The following is a 16,450-nucleotide window of genomic DNA, read 5'->3' as shown; positions in this document are numbered from 1 at the left end:
TTAAACATGCCAAACCGTAATTGGAACTCGAAATTCGACGTTTCGGTGTCCGGCGTCGGCGAGCACAGAACCGGCCGAACGTGAACGAGAAAGGGCGAGACTTCTTGGGTTTTGTCGTTGCGCAATGTGACTGCGGAAAATGTGAACGCGATCGGCGAGCTACTTTGTAGCGCTTGAATTGGGCAGGTGTGTAGCATGGGTTTGGACGGGTTTTATGCAATGAGAAGCTCGGCTTCAGGAAGCAAAAAAAAGAGAACGAAGAAAACACACGCACAGCGCCACAGAACGACATGAGTCCGGTTATGTACTTCGGATCGGCAGCCACGATCGCGGAAAAGGCAATGTGGTATTGTAAATGTACGAGATTTCGGTACAACTTAAATGGAACCGTTTTGTCGGAGGTTGAGCCCTTTCCCTTTTTTTTCTTCGAAAGCTCACCGGTGCAATGTTTACAGTAATAGCCTAATTTTACCAACTGTACCCGATTCCGATTGTGGTAACAAACCGCCAGGATGTGGTACATTTTAAGAAGCCAAATCGTTCAACAGCCCAAGTGCAGATATGGTCATTTTTAATAATCGCTCCCATAACGGTGGCTCGATTTGTGGTGGTTTTGGATTAAAGCTCCAACAACCCGGTTCGGCACGCCATTTTGGTAGTGGGTAGAGCATGATTTTATTTTGATGGAAGAAAAGACATAAAATTTCGCTCGGTCAGATGATGGTGGAATAAAAAAAAACGGTAGAAACTAATTGACCAAAATTGTTGACCTATTCCGCGCTTCATTGAGTGCCGTTTTTTTACGACTTCCCATGGCGATCGTCAATCATTCTCTGCCTGGAACGGGAGTGATTGTGCAAGTACACTTGGTAGCAAAAAAACACTTCCCTTTGGTGAGCGTTTGACATGCTGCGCCCTTATACAGCTCGATCGGCTTGAACAGCCCACGATCGACGCTTTTGGCTTAATTTGGCGCAAAATTCGAGTAAACGGTCCTCGGGACCTATACCTGGACCCGTGTAACGCGTCGTTTTGAACACCCGTGGACTTCTCAGGCGGGAGTTTGCGATTGTTCCCGAGAGAAGTCCTCCACCATGGGTTTGTGCTTTTTCCTGCCTTCTGTGTGCCTGGGTGTGTGTGTTTTTTTCTCTCTCTCTCTCTCTCTCTTCAGTTCCTTAAGTCGCCACGCCGCCGGTGGCCGGTTGTCAATTAATGCGAAACTCCATTTACGGACCTAAACGCAGTACGAGCGACTTTCGAACGCTCCCGTCAACGACTCGTGCGTTCGCTTTGCGTAAAATAACAAAATTGCGCTCTATGCGTCGGGGGAATTTTATTTTTATGTACACCACCTCATGCCCCCGGGGCGGGCTTCTGAACCTCGACGAGGTTTTCGAGAGAGCGATGAAAATGGGAAAATGAAGACAGGAGGTTGAACTCCGCGCGAACGCCAACGGCAGAAGGGCTCTTGAAGTTCGCTACCGTACAGGGGCACATGTCTGGAGACCAATTCTAAGAGCGAGAGACAGCGAAAAAACGACACACAGATCCATTGCGCCATTTTGGAAACGTAAATCACTTTCGAATGGTCGGAATCCCTCTAACACCACCCACACCACGCTTCCCGCAAGGGCTCGATGAGCTCTAATTTTACGATCCTCGTTGGTTCTCTGCCACCTGTGTCTGGGCTCTCTACACGCGCCTCCATGGGGCCTAATAGCAAAATAATTAATTTCCCAATGAAAAGCCAATGGAAATGACTCGTTTGACAAGCCGTTTGACAAGCGGCCGCGTGTTCGAGCGGAATTCAAATCACCTGGTCGGCAAAATTGCGGCATTTTCTGCAGGCTCGTTTTCAGGTGTGAAATTAACGCACTCAGAACGCGCCCCGGTGGAACTGGCAGTTGGTCGGCACTCATCAATTGCGGTTGATTGCGAAATGGGCTGGCTAGTGGGCAAGGTGGCAAGAAAGCAGCAGGACCTGCCGCATTTAGCGCACCGTTTTTCCAGCACCTTCTCGTGCCGGTGCGCTTGCGTTTAATGTCGGCACCAGCTGTGCCTGTAAATGGTGTCTGATTACGTCTGAGGACGATTTCTTTCGTCGCATTTAGCGCAATCTGATGGTGCGGGTTGGTGACCGATTTTCGCGTTTCACGCGCGTTGGATTTTCCCGAAGGAGCACAAAGATTTGCTTATGTTTGTCATTAAACCCACGGCCCACAGGTGGATCGTCAATCGATGCTTTATTCAAATCGCGCCGATGGTTTCGTTGGACATGAATAATTCAGCGCACTCGCGTTGGCTCGCAAATCTTCTCGACACGATTCTACACCGATCGATCGACCGATCGCGAATGTAACCCAAGGGCAATGTGACTGCCGGGAATAGGGTCTCAACGCCACGGTGTGCCTGTATGCGATGGGCTATTGAAAAACAAAAAGACACGGCCTCTGATGGCCACGAATTCCCTCCTGGCCAGCGCCACATTGGGCTACTCTAGATTTAGCGCGGCCGGCCAAACGGGACACCGGGACAAATAAAAATGTAACTCCCCAGCGCGATCACCGCAATCGACGATCGACCAACCGACGATCGGCAGCCAACTTGTTTGACTTCTTCGTTTGTCAACCCCTAGCTCTGCTCTCCTTCGGTCAGCCAACGTTTGAGCGGCTCGGCGAAACACGCGCACACGCAGGTTGCTCGAGCTGTTGCCGCGGTTGCGTAAGGCGGAATAGAAAGCTAGCTCAAGCGGGGCGTTTGTGCGCGTGTGGTGCCAACTTCTTGCCGTTTGTTGTGCGCTACCACAAGGGGCGAGAAAAATCGAACCCGATGGGGGTTGCGTTTTCGCGGTTCAATCGCAAGGCGGGAAATTCGTGACGCGTCAATTCGGTGCGCGTTTTGTCGCGTGGTTTCGGCCGCCCAATCAACCGTTTAAACCGTGGTGTTTGGCAAATCTATGCCCTTTGATGTACTGGTGGCAATGTTGCTCTAATGTAGCCTTCTGCGTCCTCGTAGAGCCGTCGACGTTAACGGGGTCGATAGTAGAAGCCAAAGCATAAAAAAAGAACCACCAGATCAAGCACCTTCAAACCGGCTGGAGTCTGAGGGTGGGCTGTCCTTCGCGGTATTGTACGACCCGTTCGCCAATGCACGGTGTGTGTGTGCCATACTTCCGTTCCACAATTTCCAACCAGTAGCCGGTAAGGGTATGGACGGTAAAGCTCAATTAACCCAATTATCCCACGCACGCGTGACTCGCAGCCACGCTAAGCAGGCTGCCCCCTGTCGGTGGCTGGACGTTGCGATTCCGAACCACCCCAAGACACCGACCAGATAAGCTGCACCATCGCCTGCGGGTCTCGAAAATCACCGATTCAACACTTCTTTAGCGAACGAGGGTTGAGTTGATGGCAGAAATTCACAAGGCACAGGGCGACCCCACCCGGCGTGACCGTTTGGAGTGACGGAGTTGCAAAGTTTGCGTAACGTTGGCGCGAGTTTAATTTCGCGCACTATCGGTCAACACACACACACACGTCAGTACGTGTACCAGCCGGTGGGGATGGTGGGGTGGTTTTGTCAGAATTCCAACAACCCGAAAATACCGTCGAACTACCCCTGAGGGCGGCATGCGCGAGTGCGTGAATATTTTTACGCACGCTCTTAGAGGGTTGGTTCGTGGGGGGGTTGAGGGACGATTAGGCACCCTGTGTGCACCCTTCGCGGCCGGTGGGAACCCTATAATCACTTAATTAATACGACTCGGCACGATGATGGCCTCCGCCACTGGGGTGCGTAAAGTGTTGCGAATTTCACCCCCAAACCCTTGTGAGGTGGTAGTTTATGCTTCTTTTGCTCCCTCTCGCTCTCTCTCTCTCTTTCTCTCTCTCTCTCTCTTATGCTGACACTCTGTGCGGCTTTTGTTCCCACACCGGGACAGCAGTCTCCGGTAATTACCAGTGGCTCTCGTACCGTAAACATGCAAAAAATAATAACCATCATAGCTGGAGTGTGGAGTCTGTGAAGCGATCGTTTAACACTCGCGTGAGGTCACCACGGACTCTGTGCATTCCCTCGGGCAAGTGCTGCTGGAATGTGCGATCTTCACGCTTTTCCCTCGACCGAGCATTAGACGCTCAATCACGTGGTCCTTTACGAGTCGTGGGCGCAAAAGTAGGAGGTGTGGGTAATTTCTCTTCATTCCGCACGAGCTCACGATCGTCACATTACGTCTGGGTAACGAGGCAGGCTACTGACTGTTTGAGGTGATTTTTCCGGGCCCGATAACGACTGCTGCGATTAAGTAATTCCACCCCAAAACCGTTTCGAACCGTTTACGAGATCAAGCGCTGAACGTGGAGGTGATAAACCAGCACCCAGGAGGTGCCATAATGGCGTTCGTTCGAATGGAATATCTGCAAACACGTGACACCGATGCTAACGAGTGTACTCATAAATCATTGGCACAAGTCGAAACGAACGAACCAAACCCAAATAGCAGGGAAGGAAAATAAAAAGAGGCCCTGGAACCTGCAAAGGCAAATGGAGCAGCAAAACAAACCGATCGCACGATCCATTTACAGGGAGTCTCGGCCCATCTCTAGGGACATTGCACCCTTGCGACCGATTGCGTCGATTGTGCCTGGACACGCTGGAGGTGTGAGATTAGGCGCACAATTGGGAAAACAAACAAACGCAATGGGCGGCCGAAGGCCAGTAGCGGTGGTGGTCATTATGGGCCGTGACTTGGATCGCTCGACCAGGCGTTGATTGACAGCTGAATCCCACCGGAGGTGCTCCAGTTGGCTTGACTTGGCTTGGTTGACCGTTCCGGTGGCAAAAAGAGCGCCTTCACGGATTGGTGGGCGTCGGTGGTTACGAATTTTAACAATTGTCCGTTCAAAGCAGCGACACCGCCACTGTTTTGTCGCGAAAACCACGACCGATCGGAAAGGGGTTGAAACGCCTAAACAGGACACCTCCAACACGGGTGATCAATCAAAAATCAATTGTTCGCCAATATGGACGCCGCAATGTCCGTGCATCGGGTGAGCCTTCGTACCGGGCGTCTATCAATCACGAAACACGTGCCTCGGAAGGCTCTTGGGAAAGGGTGTTTTGCGCAGGAAGTTGCCCGTCGTGCCATTTTGGCCAGCCAATCGTGAGGAATCATGAACCACACGCCACGCCACTCGATCTGGGGCAGTTTGTGGTGTGTAGCTTCGTCCTCGCCCTGTTTTGTACGCCGGACAAAAGCGATTCTAGAACCGCATAACGCCAAGGATACCTTAACCTGCCCTGCAACCGAACCGAAAGGTTAGCCAACATTGTCCAAACAAATGGCGGCGATTTGGCTTAGAACCTAATGGAACCATTCTCTCGTTTGTACGGCCGCCTTCACGGAACGGCATTTTCCCAGAGGTAGCTGACACATTTAGAAGGCACCCAGCCCTCCTAATTGACGCCTTCGAATCCCTTGGTAGCGATCGTTCGATCACCCATTCACCAGGTTGGACCCTTTTCGGTGGGTGCAAGATCATTTCACTCCACCCGCGAGGGCTCGAAGGTCCGTGACTGGAGCGTCCAATCGTGGAGCTTTCGGTGTCCGTCAAATCCCAGTGATTGCCGATCGCCATTCCATTGGCCTTAAACGGAATTAGTCTCGTTGGGTGCCCGCGAGACTGGGATTTAAATTACACATCACCCAGCCCGAAGGGACGTGCCCCCGACCGAGGTGGTGGATATTTAGCGGCCATTTGAAGCGTTCTTCCCAACCCATGCGCTGGGTCTATATGCGCACGTACTACTGGCGTTTGTGAATTAGCATAATAGTCCCCCTACTCGACTCGGGGTGATGTATTATTAATGAGTTAACGCGCGGGAAAGCGCAAAAACGGCTCACGCCCGGTCATTCGGAGTTGTCGGTTGTATCGTTAGCTCGCATTAGGAATTGGTTAACATTTTGCAAACCTGTGCTAATTTCGGTACGATCACCGATCGATCTTACGCTTTGGGTGCTGGATTGAGCCACGACCGGACGAACCCATCATCGCAGCGTGATAACGGATAGATGGCGCTAGCATTTTGCATAATTTTCTCCTTCACAGTTCATCCTGATTCCGTCCACAAGCCACGGTTTGTCAACACCTCGGAGCCACTGCAGTGGAATGCGATGGTCGGAATTGTGAAAATATTCTACATTTCAAAGCCACCTCAAACGAGAAAAGGTTGCAGCATGCAATCGATCGGCTCCAAAGCTGGGCGTATTATAATTGTAAATGTAAATGAGTGAAAATTCATAAACAAGAATCGAGCAATAGGGCCCGAACCCTTGCCGTAAAGATGCTATTCCCTTCGTGAGCCCTCGTAATGCCGCTATTAGCGTTTATGGCTGCGTCGTCCTTTCACAACACGACCGGCTAATTAATGCCACCGTAACCCATTTGGAATGCGGAGTTGCCAGCATCCAACCGTCGGCGAAGATCGGACAAACGACACCGCGCCCCATTAATCAAGCTGGAAAGACTCGCTCGCCATCCCGCCATCGATTACGGATTATTAATTCGCTGCCCGAAAAATCCGATAGTCCTCGAACGAGCGATGCAGCATTATGGCGTGTTTAGTGCAAACGACGGGTCAATTATCACCCGTGATGCACGGAAGGGCCTGCAGGATTTTGGGTGTCGGAGAAAATCAAACCCGACAACCCGTTGGCGTTCTGCCGGATTTGAGGCATCAATTTGTCGAGCGGCTTAAGTGAACCACCCAGCCCCCAGCGGACCAATTAGTTGGCTATTTTTCACGCCGACACCGAACCTTTCCCCGCCTGAAGGGCTTTCGTCTTGAGCGGTCCAGAGCCGGACGGGTGCGCGAAGGTTTCGTTGATTTAGCGGGCTCCTTGGCGCGCTTGGCAGGCTTATGGCAGTGTTACGAAATCAGATGCACCGGGAGCGAACCTGGCGCTTTAGATTGATCTGCAGTGAGAGTGGATTGACATCTTTCCCCAAAAACCCACAAAAGAGCAATACTTGTCCTCTCGCCTTACGCAATTTCCGCTCCAAAACGGTTCCCGGAATACGCGTGCGGCACAAACTTATGCAAGGAAGCGAAAGGAGCGTTGGAGCATTTTCCCGCTTGTGAGCAACCGTGTCCCACGAGTGTCACTCACCTGGCATTGATGTGCCGAAATTTGCAACAACTTGGCAAACCCACGGGCACGAAAAGGTGAGCCTCCATCAAACGCGTGTCGCTGTCGAAACGCCGTCCATTTTGGTGCCCGTTTCAAACCGTACCCAAGATGAGCTTAATCAATTTGACGTGGTCTCTGCCCTCCACCCCATTCTCCTAGCCTGCGACCGACCCTGACAACCGACCCATCCGAGTGTCGTCTCATCATGCGAAGGGTCACATAAATTAGCAGCAGCAGCTTTTTTTTTCTCCTAACCCCAATTGGTGAGGTGGCCAGTTTGGCAAATGTTTTGTTGCTCGAGTCGCAAGCGTCGCAAATAGGCAAACAAAATCGTGAAAACAAAGTCCTCTCTTTTACCCACCGTAAAAACGACCGAAAAGCTACCCAAAACAAATTGTGCATAAGAGGAAATGATTATCGCTTTGGCCGGATCGCTGGTGAACGGGTGCCAGAAGAGGTCCTGCCCTCCACACTACGGCGAGGTTTTGCGATGGTGTCGAAGATGGCATCCACTAATTAGTGTGTGGTATAGAAGAAGAAGAAGAAGAAGAAGAAGCAGCAAACTACTAAAATAAAAAAGCAACACCAGAAGACAATTCCCGTTCTCCGGCCGAGGATGGAAAGTGAATGTGTGCCTCGGAGAGCCGTCGGAATTGAACGAAACGATGACGGATCGGGTGGCGTTTTCGCTTTGATACCTCGACTCAAGGCGATCCGTTCGAGGTTTCCCTCATGGTGGGTGCATTTTCGATAGGTTTTCCTCCCCCTCGCACCCCACACGAGTGCGCCATCTCCCCGTAATTATAATCCTTTTAATCTGCAGCGGGGGGCTTTTTTTTTCGTGTGTGTGCCAGCGCTCCCGAACGACCTTTGCCGCTCATCAATCAGGTGGCAAATGGTGGTGCCTGGAGCTTGATTGAGGTCGCGAATTTCGCGCCTGATGCAAAATAAATGCATCATGAGGCTTTGTGCGAATGTGGTAGGGTTTGATTTTGACGTCCTTCTTTGAACCAGAAGCGCGTATTAGTGCGCTGGGTCACAATGGGTTCAAATCAAGCCACCATCGAGCGTCATGTGAGGCTTTTGGGATCTCATGCTGCGAAGTATGACGCCACAAAGATTGCGCCATTCGCTGAGTGGGGCGCCTTATTAGGTACCAGCTGGTATTGTCATATCGCTTATCGCGATAAATCTGATAAGCAATCTTCGAGGTGGCGATATAAAAACGCATAAATTCGCTGTTCTGAACGACGTTCCCTTCTTTGGAAATGATAGACCGGTCTGGTATGGTGAAGATGCGCGCATTTATGAAAGTATCCATCGATGGCTAGATCCAGCAGGTGCCTTTCGAGATCGCAACGCAAGGGTCGCTGTGAACCGTGTGTGATTGGTGAAAAACACTAGCTGACCTTATCCGTAATCACACGAACTCCCGGTGAAAGGAATGGCAATTTCGGTGTGCATTTTATCGCTCCAATGTTATGCGCTGAGCGTTATGCTGCCTCTACACTCACGATGGATGTTTCTTTCTTCCTTTTTTACTTGGCGCAATAATTCCTCAAACCAAATGACAATTTAAGCATGCGCTTGCTACCTTTCCGTTACCAAGCAACCGGCAACCGATGACATTCCACGCAACAACAGCTCAATTTCTCAACTCCGTAGCCTGGCCCTCCAGCGTGAAATGGCCGCCTAGTGCGGGATCTGTCATCGTTGCCATTAATTCGTAGCTAATACGGTTTCACATACCCCGTGGCCGTGGTCGCACAGCCGGGAAATCACCGTACAGGGCACGATTAAGACGCCAGCCCTATGTCGCCGAAAGCGATTGAGTAAGCGTGACCTGTCAACGACAACACCGAACGATCGTTACCGGCCCTAACAGGCCCAACAAACGAACAAATACCCGCCGCAACAATGCGCGTGCGTTGACTAATTGCCTCACTTTCGTAGGGGGCAGCCCGTGTCACTGGGCCCAGCCAAAAATTGCCCAAAATCGCCTCCGCAAGCGAGCGCGTGTGAACGCGAACGAAAGGCGTACGGTTCGAATTCGAACCAAACCACCACGCCTGCGCTCGACGCCATCATGTTTACTGATCACCGAAAGTGCTGCCAGCGCTTGCCCAACGGCCATTGCCGCATGGCTCGAGGGTGCCGTTTTTTTTTTGTTTTACGGCACCGTTTCAATTGCTCCGAAACCGATTCGAGCACTTCGGGGACATCCCGATGGCGCTCGAGGACGAAATTTCCCAACGCATCGTGGCTGGGCTCCGCCGTAGACGATCGTTTCTAATTTTGTGGTGACCTCCGGAGAACCCAAGAGAGAAAGAGCAATGATGGATTGCTGTGCAAACAGTGGATTATTTTGAGGGAGCAAAGAGAAGCAAAAAAAAACTGCTCAAGCGAGGTTTAGGTCTCCGGCCCACCCAAGCCTTTGGGGTGGGTTTAGGCAAAGGGGAGTCATAACACAAGGATCTCCTCTTAAAAAGCTGGCGCACCACGTGCGAGTAGAGAATTGTCGCCAACCTGACGCAGACACTCCATGCCGTTGGCTCGATGATGTTTCTATAATCCTAAATCTTAAACCCGGTGAACCATCGCCTTACTCGCAGATGGGATCATTTACGGTAAAGTGTTTGGCAAACTCTTGACTTGTATTTAATTGGCTACGCTCGTAGGTGTCTTCTAGCTTGCGTGTGCTTTGTATCGTCGCTAGCAGTACGTTTGTTTAGTGGGGGCGTGCTTTTTTAGAGCTCGCAGAACTTCAAATCAGTCTCGAAATCTCTCCGTGGATGGTTGACAAAAAATATGGAACAAATATGGCAATCAAGCCCTCCCGAACAGCAAAAGGGTTCACATCCAAATCTGCAGATGCCGAAGTGTTCAAGTCTCCACCAGGTGTTAGCAAAAGGGACCCGCTTGGTCTCACGAGCAGGCTTGGGCACAATTAAGATGTCAGATGTAATGGTGGCAGAAATTTATCAACCCCCCAACAAAGTCCCAGAATATGGGGCGAATGTTTTTTTTTACGCTCACTCTCGATTCTTTCCACGGTTTGCATTATTTATGCGACCGCCTTGTGTTAGGCAGCGGTTTTCGGTGGGTTTTCAGCAAATCGAAGCTGCCAGATTACAGATAGCAGCGAGTACAGAAAGCGTCAGCACATGACATATGGCACATATGGGGCCAGGATCCTGAGCACCTGGCAAGAATCGAGTCGCCCTTCGCACCGTTGTGAATATGATTTGTGATTTTGTGTGTGTGTGGCATGTGTTAAATTGGGGCCAGCGTCAGGAAACGGAGGGCTCCAGAGGGCAACTCCAATGACGATCGAATGAATGATTTTTCAATTCGATATCAGCACCTTCGGAGCTAGGGCAACCGAGCAACAATGTTGTTGCGGTTGCGGTTCACTCTTGCAGCTCCTTTTTTTTTCCTACGACACCAAGCTGCTGGACACCGCTCAATGCTACCCTTTTCGATCAGTGTCAGTGGCGTATCTTGAATATCATTATGAGCGTATTAGGATATTTGTCACGTTTGCAAAAAAGAAAAATTGGCCTGTATGCGACGCATTTAGACAGGGTTTGCCGTTTGACCCAAATGTTTGCCGTGTGCGTCATGGGCCATGGCTAGCCGTTTTGAGGGACACATCCGTGAGAGAGACACATTCTCTGCGACTTTTGAAAAAGCAGCCAAGATGGATATAGTAAAGTGACGAAGGATTTTCACATAAATTTTGTACAAAAGAAAGTAGAATAATTCCGGAAAAAGCATCCAAACGAGGGATTAGACCCCCAAAACGAGCCAGTTAAATCACTTGTCTCATCAATTATCTCATCCACTAGTTTATTCAGTGGCTGGTTCACCCTCGGCTAAGCTTCTGTTACGTACAGTAACGTTGACCGAAGATGGCACAAAACTCGTCACGTTTCCACCAGCTGGCGTCGAAAGCGGATTGTGCTGGTGGCAAAGAGAAGTTGTTTAGTTCCTTCTTTTCCATTTTTCCCAACCAGTTTTCACATCGTCAGCCACCGGATAGCTCGAGGAAGATGTCCAGACGCAAAGTGAGCCTATAGCCGAAGCCTCGAGACAGCGTGGCTCGAAGTGAAGCCGGCGTGAGTCGAACTGGTACTTGGGATATAGCCTCTCCAGACCGGAGCTAGTTCAAGCGGATGACTAGTCGTTTAGTTTGCTTTTTTTTGCTGCTTTCCTCCCCCTTTGCGATGAAGTATAATCCAAACACTAAGGAGACACTTTTGCTGATAAATTAATCGATTACCATAAACATTCGATCGGCGGGAGATCTCGGGCTTAGCGATTGCACTTGAGCGAGGAAGAGTGCGGAAACTCGTTAAAGCCACTCGTCGCAAGCCTCGTCAGTGTTGACCGGTTCGCTAACACGTTAGTTGATCTCTGGCCACTCTTGGAGGCTTTGCATTAGCGATGGAAAGTGAGGAAAACAAATTTGCTGTCGAATCATGAGCAAGTCCCATCGGTTTTAATGATTCAGTTTGCTCTTAGAAAAAGCGGAGTTAATTCAAGACGATGAAAAATATAAAAAACATTTCATTCCATCATACCAAGCTGAAGCATCATCATGAGGTATCTCACCTGAAATGGGAAGAAAAAACATTTTTCGATTAAAAAGCCATACGTAAGATATTGTAAGATGCTTCTGTTCACGTAAATGTAAATCATATGCACTATCGGACGTACGTAATATTCCTCGTGCTTGTCAACTATTTAATCGCTAACCGTTTAATGTTAATTCAAATCGTGCGGTGATTCTGGGCAAAAAATTCACGTAACTGCGCACGATCGCACTCGTGGCCACCTTGCCAGTGCTAATGGCTATTGTATTTTATGCTTATTTTCAAGTGCCCCGTGTCCACCATATCCACCAGTATCTTGTCTCCTTCACAATGGCACGAGGCTGAATGCGAACGTGGTTAAATTTTATTAGTGTTTTTTTTTTGCTGAGGGCCAGGCCGCCTGGGCAACATAGGGCGTTGGCGTTTGTTCTGTCCACTGCTTATGCTACCTTATGCTGGTGCGCGCCAGTGGTGCTTCGATTGGCGAACGTGCCCGCTCCGGTTCGCGTTGGTTTAGTTTTTAATTTTTCGACATGTTTGGTACCGTTATGGGAAAACTGTTTGCCTCGCCGCCATGACGCAATGCGCGCCCGGTCACGATTAATGTGACAAACGGAATGGGAAGAATGGACGCTGGCGGGCGACCTAAAATAACTGCTGATTTCATGACTGGAACGAACCCGCACTCTGTGGGGTTAGCCTCTAGAGTGGCTCGGGTGTCGTTGAAGCCGCCGCGAGAGCAATCTGCGGAAAAGCCACGAGTTTCCGCGCCCGATCTTAAGGGAATTTACGTTGCGGGGCCGCCGGATTCCATTTTGGGAGTCGCAAAAATGAAAGGGAATCGAAAGCACGCTGAATGTCAACATGAATTACGCTTCGGTGCACCGGAAAGACCCGCGGCGATTCGCACAACGGCAGCAAGGGCGCGGTTCGAGAGACTGGCGTGTGCAACGAATTTCCAGCTGTGGCTGGAGAACACGAGATCGAGCACCGGGGGCAACCGATTCCGGCCGGCATAAAGCAGGATAGGATTAAGAGTTTCGCGCTTAAACCGTCAACCATCGTTGAGATCCTTTTAATGCGCCAAAATGGCCACCATAAACATCGATAGGCGTTAATATCGCAATCGCGTAGTTCGCCGCGAGCATTGCGAGCGATTATTATTCGTTGTACTGCTTTTTTTTCCATTTTATTCTCTCTCCTTCATTTCCTTTTATCAAAACTGTCCCATGTTGCCTTTCTCCCTGATGGTTTGCCGGCGAGGGAACGAAGAACGAATTTGCACTTCGGTGCCGAAAACGATCGAGCCCATTTCCGGCACACGTGCAGTCACGAGGCGGGAGTGGATTTTTTGCTGCATTTTTGATTTCTTACCCCAATTCGGCTAACGTAACTGCCCCGTACGTAATCGCGTGGCAGCGGTGAAGCTGCGAAAAACGAACGAAACGAAAACCCATTCCCATTCCATTACGCACAATTGCGGCACCTGAATCGCTGCCGGCAGCGCTAGGGCAGGAAGTTTGGGATGATAACGTTTATTTTCGCATTCCCATTTCGAGGAAGGCGACCGGTTTCGTGCAAAAGGAGAAAAAAAAACGATCCCCTACACAGGGCCCAGGGTGGAGAAGCGAGGCATTTCCAATTTTCGTGCAACTTTCTTGCAAATGTTACATTTTTTCTTTCTGTTTCACAATACAGACGCCGCCAGCATCAGGTGTGAAAGCTCTTTAGCAGGCGGAGAACCCCGTCCGGTCGGCTGCCGGGGCGGTGTTAATTCAATAAATTTGCGATCGCGCTAAAAATAAGGCTCGCCTCGCAGTGTGTCGGGAGCGATAGCAGCACGATCGCGAAAGGGTGCGTTAAAGTCGCGCGTTAATAACGCTCGTCGGATCGTCCCCGGATTACGTGCCGCAAATGCAACGCTGGTTGACTGGAAAGCGAAAAGAAGCGAAAATGGCAAGAAGACGCGTGCAAGCCGTTTCCATTATCGAATTAATGCGATACGATGTTCGTTATTTGTCACTGTTATGATCGTTTTTAATTGAGCACGAATTATTATGCCTCAGGTTGCGTGGGGACCGGTTTCGGGAATTGGATGATTGAAGGGATGATTTTATTGCGCGTCCGCATTTGCTCGTGACATCTCGCGATGGCACCGACGGTTGCGGTTGAAGGAAGCAGTATAAAATGCAGAAGCTCGAACAAGTCGGTAAGCATGAGCGCGATCTCGTGATCGAGGGGCACAGCTTACACTAAGGTGTAGGGAGCGAAATTACGATATTTATGGCTGTAAGATTATACGAGACAGGAACAGTTTACAAATTGATTTTCTTTTTTGAGACGCTTCTCAGGCATGTAGCGATTAATTATCTCCAGCATGACGTTGAACATGCTTTATTTTGTGCTGAAAAAATCTTCTTAAGAGAAACGTCAAACCGTTCCATTGAGCCATTAAAAATTTGGCAAAATGCAACACTCACTATAAGTGCGATTTTAAAAGCCCCTCGTTTGTTTTATGCAAATAAAACCCTCTCGCGTGTCAGCTTACGGTGTTTTACAATTAATTAAGGAACCAATAAACCGGAAACTCGACCTACGTTAACCCCACTCAGTCGATCGTAAAACTTATCAAGCGAATCGTGGGACATCGCAGGACTATGTAATCACAGCCCGGACGATGCAACCCGTTTGCAAAGCTTGTATTGCAAAAAGGTTTCCTCCGCTTTAAAGCGAGTCGTAAAAATGCGACAAATTAACGATGTAGATCGACAAATCGGATTAAACCGTTTGCGGTATCTAAACATGACTGCGGAGTGTCAACACCGACATCACCGTAAGTTCATACAATCCAGCTTCGGTAGCTATTAGGTGGAAGTTTGGAGAAAAACCAAACATGACAGTCCAGCGTTTTGGTTTCTAAAAGCAAGCATTTTTTGTGCTAAATGATTAGCATCTTTTTCGTTAATTTTCGCACGCCATTTGGCGGTGGTAAGCAAAGCTGCACTCTTTGCCTAGCCGTACCTAGTATGCCCGCTTGCTGCGGCCGGTTAACCGTGATGAGAAGGTTAAAACAATTAAACGGTTTAAATCTAACCGTAACCGAACGGCGTTCTGCCCATCTGACCTTCTGACACGGCGCGAAATGCCCAATCTTCTGCCAGTTTGTGACATCATTTGGCGCGGATGGGAAAGGGCAGCTGGGTAGGTTTAAGTGGCGTAAGATTGTTCCGTCTTTTGAGCGCAAATCTCCCACCCCACGACTGACAAGCCACCCAAAAGTGCTCCACGTCGTGACCTCCACCGTCTAATGGTATGGTGCGCTTAAATTCCGCCCAGCAAAACCAACGGCAAACAAACGGGCGAACGGCCCTCGAGATAGCACGCAGCATAATGTTGCGGTGACCGAACGAGATGAGAACCGGAGGAGAGTGAAAAAAAAACTACGCATAACAATCATAAGGCGAGACCTCAAAACGCTAGGTAAATATTAGTGGACAACTGCGTGCGAGTACGAGCACTTTGACCACGGTTTCGGAGAAGCTGAGCAAAAGAACAGAAATTAGCACCTCGTGGCCTTTTATTTCTGACCACGAAATTGCGGCAGGACAGCTGATCAAATTCTGAGCACTGAGCACCACCCCATTAGAGGGTGGTAAAATCCCATCCAAGCCACCCTTTCGGGTGAAACAATCAAAAAACCCATCCCTGACCTACGCGCCTGCTCGTTCAGTTCGGTTCGGACCACGACGGGTCGGTTCTTCGCGAGCATATTTACATAATTAATTCACACCCCCGCCACCCTCAACGGTGGGGTTTAACGCGTTATTTTGCTTCATAACGTGAAGCAGCGGCCGTCTCATTTTCGCCCATCACCTGGTTGGTAATGCTTCCGATCGCGTCATAGCACGCATTGTTTGATTAGTCGTTTGGACGCCGAGAGTTTATTTGCCTCTTTGAGGTATGTTTGTGGGCTCGAGATTCGGGCGGATGGGTAGTGATGCTTACCTTCGAGTGTCTTTTTCAAGGGTTTCAAACCGTACCGTGGCTGTCGATCATTTCCTTCGGTGAGAAGGATCCGAAGCAAAAATATCACGCTTACGCTAGTGTATGACTTGACAGAACTGTCAAATCCGTTGGCACAATTTTTAAACCACGCAAACCATTTCAGTACACCTCCCAGGCTGGCTTTGTCTTCGAAAAGGTGTTTGCGGATGTTTGCGTATAGTAAATATCACCATAGCGCATCTCAATTCCTACCATCTAAAAGGCGGTCGTTTAGGAATGACTAAGATTTCCGCATCCCGACGGATGAAGTCGAATGGAAGGGAGATAAAATTTAATTTTCAACCAACACATGATACGCGCAGCCCTTTTTTGGAAATTCCTCTGCGAGGTAGTAGGGTTTCCGGGTTCGTTAGCCTAATAAAGCACTGGCTCGCAATACTATCGTATCGAAATCAGCTAAAAGAACATCATTCCAGTGATGCAGCGATAGCACTAAATATACAAAATGCTAACTTCCTACAGCAACGTTGGCCAAGATTGGCTCGGTTCGCTGCTTTTTGCGAGCAGGGCAAATTATCATACCACTATCTGACAGACATCCGCCAAAAGGGATGGTTCCCCGGAGGAAAAACAGCAACAATTCCGAGTCACAATCCAAACA

The sequence above is a fragment of the Anopheles nili genome, chromosome 3 (genome assembly GCF_943737925.1).
Source record: "Anopheles nili chromosome 3, idAnoNiliSN_F5_01, whole genome shotgun sequence".
NCBI classification, from domain to species: domain Eukaryota; kingdom Metazoa; phylum Arthropoda; class Insecta; order Diptera; family Culicidae; genus Anopheles; species Anopheles nili.
Note: the sequence above shows the minus strand (reverse complement) of the source record.